The sequence below is a fragment of the Oryzias melastigma genome, linkage group LG8, assembly GCF_002922805.2.
Source record: "Oryzias melastigma strain HK-1 linkage group LG8, ASM292280v2, whole genome shotgun sequence".
Lineage (NCBI taxonomy): Eukaryota > Metazoa > Chordata > Actinopteri > Beloniformes > Adrianichthyidae > Oryzias > Oryzias melastigma.
The window spans coordinates 10,359,216-10,368,134 of NC_050519.1; the positions used below are offsets into that span (position 1 = coordinate 10,359,216).

Sequence of the window (8,919 nt, forward strand, 5' to 3'; positions counted from 1 at the left end):
AGAATTGATGCATTTTTCAGGTTACCATGTGGTTTTCAGGATTTCTGCTCCTCCAATCACGTTAAACCAAATTTAATTTGCTAATTTTCCTCACCTGTTTCTTTTTTTTCAGTAATTGTCTTCACAATTTTGTCCTTTTATGTTTGAGTCTTTCCTTCGTTCTTTTCTAATTCAAGTTTTGCTGTTGCTCTGGTTAAAAGCATTTTCTACAAACCCCACTTCTGAATTTTTTTTTTTTTTTGAGTTTCACTAGAAGTGCATAGTTTTGAGTTCTTCTGACGTAAATACAGCATAATGTGAAATCCCAAAAACCCACAGGTCATACTAAACTTGTAACGGTTTGTTTCCAAATTATGTGGAAAAATGTGTTTCATAATTTTGCATTTTTACAATTTATCATCACTTCAAACATTCAGGCCATGTCTCATTTAAGGCGAACAGTTCAGAAAAACGTGTAAATATATTTAGATTCGTATCGCTCTTTCTTTATGGCAGAAAATGATCAATTTTGTTGTCATAATAAATGTGTTGCACGGCTCATTATCTTGACATTCCAAACTCCCCCCTTCTGCAGGCCTCATGACAAGCAGGTCTGAGAGGGAGCCTCTGTGTAATTTCACCCTGATTACAGAGAGAGTCTTCTATTAAAGAAATAACCAAAGTTTAGAAGTTGCTAGAACAAAGAACAACTTTGTTTCTACTGACATTTGCAGTTGTTTTTGAAGAGCGGGTCCCTGCCCTGTTCAGACGGATTCTCCCCCTGGTTTGATGTACGTCAGTAATACTCTCTGTCACAAGGCCACGGGGAGCAAGTATAAATTTTTGGTCAAACTATTCACACAGAACATCAGCAGCCATCTGCACAACAAAACAAATCTGGATATTTGCTCTACTCATTTCTCTGGACAAGCTGACAGTTCATTATCAGCATTGTTTCCAGAATTCCTTCAATTTCAGAATTTTTTTGGAGGCGATTTCTTCCAATTTCTCACCTGCTGGTGTCTGTGTGGGTTTTTTGACAGTGGAGTAGACTCCTCCCATGGGGCTACAGTCTTGCAAGCCTTGCTCCTCTTGCCTACAAAGTAAGGCGGAATGCAAACTGGCTTGTGGCTGCTCTGGTGTGTCTGAGGAATGGAGATATTGCTCTGACCGCTGCTGTGACATCTGCTGCCAGATGTGTGTGGACGTGTGCTTTGGCTTGTGTTCAGGAGACTGCAGCTACACCTTCTGCACACTCTGCTTCAGCCTGGCACAGAGCTGCATCCTTCTCTTTACCACTCAAGAAAGTGAAACATCAGAGGCACAGTGTGAGTCTAAATGTGGCCGTCCAGCTGTTGTACAAATTACCTCGCATCTGCCTGAGTGTAACCTAAATTATCTGTTTCAGGAGCTTCCGTGGGCTCAAAACAGTTTGCCTATCGCAGCTGAACGTCTGAAAGGAAGCACGAGAACAGAAGATGCTTGAAAACAATCCACCACTACACCAGGTAAACTAAATTTAGCAGCCGCACGTTTGTTTCTCTTGCTTCAGAGCCTTGGCATATGTTCTGGGACCTGAATGCAGCGAGCTTCTTTGTTTCAAGATGGAATAGATTAATTGTAGTTTTACCTGCACTAAAACTAAAGATTTTTTTTTCTTTTAGTTGAATAATTTAACTCTGGCTCACTATAAAAAGCTGAGATAAAAATAAAGTTTTCTTCAACAGAAGCAGCCCAGATTCCATTACAATGGATGTGGCCCCTCCTCTAAATCATAAAGGTCAAAACACACCAAAGATAATGTCCATGTCAGCTGATATGTCTTGACCTTTCTGAGGTAGCTCACTGGGGAAATACCTGTAAATCACCCCGAAGATGATCTGTAAAAGTCCATCAAAGTCTATGCAGTTCATGATTACGACTTTCAGTTAATTCTGCAAAGAACCAAACCCAAAAAGATGTTTTTTTCTAAATATGCACTAAACAACAGCTTCTTTTTGCTTGGCTAAAACCAGATGCACATCATGTTCTGCCTTTGAGCAACAAATAAACCGTCCAGAAACAACCAGGCAGCTAATGCAGAAACGACAGTTTGTCTAGGAAAAAGAAATCAGCACGAAAGGCCAATCCTTGACCTAAAAACAACAGACGAGCTTTAATTTTTTTTTCTTTGATGCTGATCATAAAAAGAAACTATATAACTAACATTCTGTTTGAGTTCTCCAAAGAGATTAAATGGCTGCATAAATGACCTTTAGCCTGTAAAATGTTTGGTTGTGAGTCTACTTCTGTTAAGCTTATAGCATGGCATTGTCTTGGTTTCAGGGATATGTTCTACTGAGCTAAAGTACACATGTTAGCTGTAAAAAGTAGTTTCAAAAATAAAAAGCTTTTGCCTCATCACGTATACTCTAATACTTTTTGCGTTGTAGGAGATGAAAGGTAATAAAATTTGAAAGAAGCAGATGTGAAGTGTCTTTTGGTCATCCACCTCATGCAAGAAAGAAATAACATGAAATCTGGACTTTGATTGAAAATTAATATTTATTTTATTTAAACAGAACATTTTGGAGTTCTTACTTCAAAATTGTGACTTTTTTTCTCATTTTAGAGCTAATTTCACCGATTGGTTGAACTCCTTCAGGAAAAAATAGAAACTTAGAGAAATGCTGCATTCATCTGTTGTTGGAATGACAATTTGGAAAACACACATGAAAGTTGAAAAAAACAACGAATCTTTCAACACCTCAAGAATTTAGAATAGCTTTCAGAAAATATAAGATTAATAAGGATTATCTATATATTTTATTTCAGTTTGGCAGGCCAGGTGAAATAGTTTGATGGGTCACATATGGCCCCAGGGCCGTAGTTTGCCCACCACTGCACCAATACACACAAACAGAAGAACATCTAATGCTTTTTTTAGATGATGAAAGCATTTTTTTAAAGATATGTTATACATTTTCTGAAAGAAAGATCTTCAAAAAGTTAAGATTATGTGGCAAAAGTCAAGTCAAAAGGATGGAATCTAGTCTATTATCTAATGGTGTTAAACTTGATAAAGGTAAGGAATAAAATAATATTTGCATTAAAATATTGCTATATATAAAACATTTTTGAAATGGTCATTGTTAAAAATTGCCAAGTCATGGCTTAGAATACAAACATTGCAAAAAAACAAAACATATTTTCACTTATATACAAGATTCTAGAAGAAAGTGAATTAACTTCATAAGCATTTGTTTAAAAAAAATTGGAAAATTTGTACTTTGTTGGCTTAATTTTAAATTGAGAAGTTCCTCGTGAAACCATTCAAAAGCTTTTATTAGGTTATTCACTCTAAAATAATTATGAAGGTCATATGATAGCAGTAAATGTATTTCTTTGATAATATTGCACATTTTATTCAAAAATCGCTACGTATGATATCTCATGAATTATTTTTACAGAAACCATATGTTTAAGTAAAAATAATAAAAATGTAAGGCAACTTCTTGTAATGCTTTAGAATAAGTAAAAAAAACAGTCATTTTTCTTTAAACTACAAAGTATTTGATATAAAATTAGGACAGCAACACAACGCTGTGGACTTTTTGAATTAGGATGGTAAGTTGTTCAAAAGACAGGAAATAATTGTGATAAGTGGCTTGTTCTCAAACTTTATTCATAAACTAGTTCGATTCCAGAGCAGCACTGAGTCAAAGTCATCAGTTCTATCTGATGCAAGATGGGTGTCAGTGTGGGTCTGCTGCTGTGGTCCATGTAATTGCCTTGCTGCATGTCCCACTTTCATTCATGCGCCTGACAGACAGATGGCCTCACATTTCTCCTCTGGAATAGTTCACTGTCAAAGCAAGGAGTGCAGGTTCAGTGCCTTCAAAATAAGCCCAAATCATTATCCCACTAACTCCGTGTTTGACAATGGCACAGTTTGCAAAGTTAATCCATCAAGGTAATTTTTAGAATTCAGTGTAATTTTCTTGGGAATGTTTCAATCAAAACAGACTTGTCTTTCTTTGACCTGTCATTAACTTAAACAGTAAAAATAAATATATCCTGATTCAAGGAGATTCTGCAAATATGCATTTTTTCTTCAAAATTACTGTGAACATCTGAAGTTCTTGTCCTTAATGTTTTCCACTTAAGAATAATCTCTTTCCAATTGTTTGGGACAAGTCCTCTTCAGATTGATGTACAGCAGCCTGTTCTTTAGATGTTTTCCTCCTTAACACACACTGGGATGCTAAACGTCAGCACACATTCCTGCTCCGTGCTTTTATGGAGGTGGTTCCACTTGCTGATGAGAATTTTATCAAGTGCTTTTGATCAGCAGCACCTCGCTGTTACAGATCCTGAGAACTGCTTTAATAACAGCAGGGGGCTACTTTGAATTTTCTTCCTCTTTTTTTTTTTATCTGAGCTTTAATTCATGACGTTGAAAAAAAAATCAGAGTATTTCCTTTAACCTTTGAAATTACACGTTTCCACTGGCCAGAAACCAAATACTCAAAAATGTCTTGATTTATTAAGTTGAGTTTTGTCATCTCAAAGAAGTCAAACCATTGCTATTAAATTTATTAGTATTGTAGTATTCAGAGATGTCAAACTGAACCCTTGAATTTGACTAGAATGTCAATATCAATGTTTTATTAAATTTAACAAGATTAAAACTGAAGACATTGGAGCACCATCTTCCTTATTAGAAGGAAAAATTAATGATTCATAACTGTTTAAATCATACCTTAAAAATAGATTAGAAAGTAATAATCTGACTTTGATATCAAAACTTTATCAGTATGTTCTGAAATGATCAAAGAACTAGATGTACAACAACTGTGTTTGATATTTCATGATTTATTACAAAAATAGCATAAAAATGTTAAAAAATGGGTGAAACGAGCGAGAGTAATGTATAGATGAGTAAATGATCATCTCAGAACAGTTTGAGGATTTAGGAGGAACGGCCTTGGATGCTTAGCAGGTTATAATCATTTGGGCTAAAAGATTTTCCTCCCCAAAGTGGCTTAAAACTCAGCTGGAGTTGGACTTTCAAAACAGACTTTTAGACGCTGCTGAAGTGGTTGAGGATGAAGAATGAATCTGTCCAGATCTTATAAGAGCAGTCGGATCTTCAAGCTTTGAGGTGGAGATGACTCAATGTCTCTTGTTGACCTGATGACCAGATACTTTGTGATTGGTGTCGAAAAAGTTCATTTGATCATTGAAGAGTATTTAGAGCCAAAAAGCTTCCAAATAGCTGAAAATGATGCATTTAAAAACAAATTAAATTAAATAGTTGGGTGATTGAATGTTTTATTTAGGCCAGTGTGTATCCCATCTTTGCCCAACAGTTGCTGTGATAGGCTCCAGCAACCGCACAAGAGATAAACCCAGTTTAGAAAATGAAAGAATTTATGCTTTCTCAGTAATTTTGCTCAAACCTTATGAGAACAGTGGAGGGAATGTGAGACATTTTGTGTGATACATTTGCTTTTTTTCATGAAAATGCAGCATGCATTTCCTAAGAGATGATAAAGTTTGCTAAAAAAAAAAAAATGGGACAAATATAAAATTCCAAAATATAAACCAGAATTCTGTATACCTTTACAAGTGCTTCATAGATTCTTTATTGTAAATCAAATTTTGTTGTTGTTGCTTTATTGTAAATCGTTTGTTGGATAAATAATGAATGAACGTTGGAATTTTCTCTGGTTAACTGAATCCTTTTACTTTATTTGTTGTGTTTTTTATCAACCAACAGCTTTGGACCTCTGCTCTCCAAAACACATGGAGGTTCAATAATACACCAGCTTTGTCTAAAGAAAAAAAAATAACAAAAACGAGAAATCATTCACACAAATAAATCTTGTATTAATATTTTTCTTTTCCCTGCCTGCATCACTGTGTGGATACTTCAGACTCACATAGTAGTTCCCAACTCTGCTGCCATGTATTTTGAAAAGTCAGTTAAAGGGATTTAATAATAGATGTTGCCAGGCTGCCTTCTGAGTCATACAGAGTGATAACCACTCAATACTTTTTACTTTTTGGTTCAGGTTTTGAGGATGGTGAATTTAACTTGCAAGCAGTAGCAGACAAACTGTGTAAAATCTCAGTTTGCATGGCCCATATGTACCTTACATCATGACAAAACAGTCGGTGGAAAGTTTTTTTTAATGCTGTCTGCGAAGTTGACTGACGTGTTGAACAGAGTATGACTCTTTCCTTCGACAGTGACGGTGAAGCCAAATGAAGGTGAAGCTCTGATGGAGGTGAGGAACAAGGCGGGGAAAATATAATGGGGCAGTTTTCAGAATTTCTTAATATACATCCAAAAAAGAAGCTCAATTGAGAAATAGAATGATTGAATAATTTGAATTGGTGATAAGTTTCTCAAGATTATAAAAAAAAAGATTAACTTTTGTGTTTTGGATTTTCAGACCTTTACCAGCAGCTCAGGATTATCAGCACCCCCAGTGGCGGAGCAAAAGCCCAACGATCAGAAGTGATATTCTACTATCTGATGAAGGTGGTATTTTGTTCAGAGAGCGTCCCGGGATCGCACCTGTGTGACGGCGGATACAGCACGTGGACTTTTATCATCTTGTTTCCAGTTTAATAACCGCAGCTCATTTTATAAAGATGGATTTGTGTCTTCTGTGTCCAGGTGTTTGGATTGCAAATGACTTTTAGAGTTTGCAAATGAACTGTTTTGAGCTGCACTTCATTTAGAACTTTTAAAATGGTGGATTCAGAGTTGGAAGCAAACAGACACAAAGGGAAGGGCTTGAGTTGCTTTATACGTTTGTAATTCTCATTAAAAACAAATCAGTTATGTTCATTATTATTATTTGTTTTTTTATTGAGGTTTTGTCTTTCTGAAATCAAAATTTTAACTTTGGTTCTGTCAATCATAGCAAATGTATTTTTTCACACCTCCTCTGTAATTTTAACCCTTTAACACCAGAGCTCCAGTGTTTTTGCTCTTTGATTTATCGTAACTTTTCAATCGTTAACATGATCCATGATTCCAGCAGATTCTGATCTGCTGATTGTGTTAACGGTTGAAAAGTTTCAGTATGTTAAACATTTTGTGTTTAAGAGTCAGGGTTAAAGGGTTAAACACAAAAGACCCACTCCAATAATCTTAGGATCTATTTAAAAAAGCGGTAAAAAATAAAAATAAAATTAAAAAAAAGTATTTTTCTAGGACAGATTTTTTGCAGACTGGCAGTAGTTCATTAGGAATTCGGTGCTGAATTGTGTGATGCACTGTTGGCATAGAGTAAGCCTGCCCTCACTTCCCATAATCCATTTGTTTACACTCTCTCCAGCTAGCATTCAGTCCCTCACACTCCCAACCTTACATTACCAGAGCAACAAAAATGGCGAGCAAAATTTAAGCTATCCAGATGTCAGCTCAAGCAAGAAAAGTGAATTCGTCTACATGAGCATGCATTCAAAATGAGCTTTTGGCTTGCCGTAGCAGGTTCTACATCACATCTACAAGTTTTTTTTCCAACAATATATTTTTTGTCTGCTCCCAATTTCCAACAATTCCAATAAAAAAAATACAAAAAATTGTCATTTTAATCTTGATTTTTCATATATGTCCTCCATCATGATGAAAAAAAAAAGCTACATCATGCTAAAAACACCAAAAGCACATTTTCGTCAGAGTGCGTCTTTAAGAATCGTAAATTTCTCCAAAAAAGTGAGGATCAACAAGATATGTAACCAACTAACAATCTTCTTATTACTCTTTTTAAGGTGAAATCACCTCAACATGATAACCAAATGAAAACAAAAGGATTATAATTCTAACTACCCTTATAGTCTGGCCACTGGATCTTTTTTTTATTTTGTTAACATCTCACTCAATATTTTTCCTGCAGAGTGGACATCTACAGATGAATAAAATATGTATTGATTCACACCTAGCCGAATGGAGGCTCACAGCATGGTAACAGTAGTAAAAAAAAGGTAAGGTTCGACCCCAAATGACAGAGGATCTACCTGAAAAACGTGTAGAGGGAAGAAAATTTAAGATCTTGAGGGGATTTTTTTTTCCTGACTTTCAGTTGCCTTTCATCTCCTTTTTTTCTTATCTCTTTGTGTTGGAGCAGATTTCTCTCACCTCTCTACCTGCGTATGTTCCCCTCTCATGAATTGCATTGCCTTCACTGAATGTCTGGTTAGGAGTGGAGGTACACATTGTGCGCTGCTGTCAGTCAAGTAGATTACAGCTCTGGAGGATCCTGATTGTTCCCCCACCAGAAATGAGGAGATGACTCCTAACTTTGTAAGCCAGGTACATCCAAAGATGTCTGTTTTTTCTCCATCTCTGGGGGTTTGTGATACAAAAAAAAAACTTCAACACAAGAGACAGAGTCAAAAGCTTTATATCTGGTTTTGACTCAGCAAAGCTGCTATCACTTATTCCTCTCACATCACAGGGAGGGAAATATCTTCTGATCTAATGAGCAGAAGAAAAAAACAGACAAATGCTGTTCAACCCCCAAACCCTTTTGTTCGTTTGGCCTTTGAGACTTGGTTTTCTCCTCACATGTCAACACTTCCTCTAGACTGTAATCTTAAAGAGATGGTTCCTTTTGATAGCTACATTGGTTTTGCCAAAGTGAAAAAGAAAGAGCTCACCCATGCTGGAAAGCTTTTACTCCAGCATTTACACTACAGGCAGCCGAGCCTTTATGAACGGAAGAGGACACAAGTTGTGATGGCAAAATGTGTTTCTTTATACTGTCTCCTCATATTAAATAAAATACATTTTACAAAACTGCTTTTTTAAACGTTTTTTACTTATGTTTGCTTGGAGATATTTCTGAAACACCTTTCTAAAACCACCTGTGAATTATTAAAGATAAAAAGTTGAGTTAGTCATGCATGAGTCTATAGTTGCATCAGCTTCACTATTTGCTC

The 8,919-nt window shown here is 35.9% G+C and overlaps 1 long non-coding RNA gene across 2 annotated transcripts; it reads left to right on the forward strand.

Moving 5' to 3' along the window:
• The first annotated feature begins 1,000 nt into the window (after nt 1-1,000).
• On the forward strand, nt 1,001-6,907 carry LOC112146901. 2 transcript variants are annotated; one of them, XR_002919334.2, is made up of 4 exons: nt 1,001-1,307; nt 1,388-1,487; nt 6,214-6,251; nt 6,420-6,907. It is a non-coding gene; the product is annotated as an uncharacterized LOC112146901 (long non-coding RNA). The 2 variants fall into 2 exon arrangements; XR_004948269.1 differs by having other exon boundaries at nt 1,001-1,487.
• The last annotated feature ends 2,012 nt before the right edge of the window (nt 6,908-8,919 follow it).